This window comes from Sinocyclocheilus rhinocerous, unplaced genomic scaffold (assembly GCF_001515625.1).
Source record: "Sinocyclocheilus rhinocerous isolate Xijiao unplaced genomic scaffold, SAMN03320098_v1.1 scaffold601, whole genome shotgun sequence".
Taxonomy (NCBI): Eukaryota; Metazoa; Chordata; class Actinopteri; order Cypriniformes; family Cyprinidae; genus Sinocyclocheilus; species Sinocyclocheilus rhinocerous.
Genome location: NW_015656605.1, coordinates 456,281 through 456,725, shown reverse-complemented (window position 1 = coordinate 456,725; position 445 = coordinate 456,281).

Sequence of the window (445 nt, the reverse complement as noted above, 5' to 3'; positions counted from 1 at the left end):
GTTGGGTTAGTCCATATTGAACCCAAAGTTGGGTTGAAACAACCCAGCATTTTTTAGAGTGTATTGGATAAATAGTATAAACTAACCCTACCCCTACATGTGTGTTACAGTGTTCACTATGTATTGGATTTAATTCAGTTTGTCATTTGTTCAGTGTGCTACAGGCTGCAGTGAGGACATCTTGAAATTACGACTGAGCCAAGCCAGCAGTTTCTGTTTCAGTGCCTGTTTCCAGCCTTACACTAAGACAGGTGTGTCCAGACTCAGTCCTGGAGGGCCGGTGTCCTGCAGAGTTTAGCTCCAACCCCAATCAAACACACCTGAACCAGCTCTAATCAAGATCTTACTAGGCACACTAGAAACTTCCAGGCAGGTGTGTTGAGGCAAGTCGGAGCTAAACTCTGCAGGACACCGGCCCTCCAGGATCAAGTTTGGTGACCCCTTC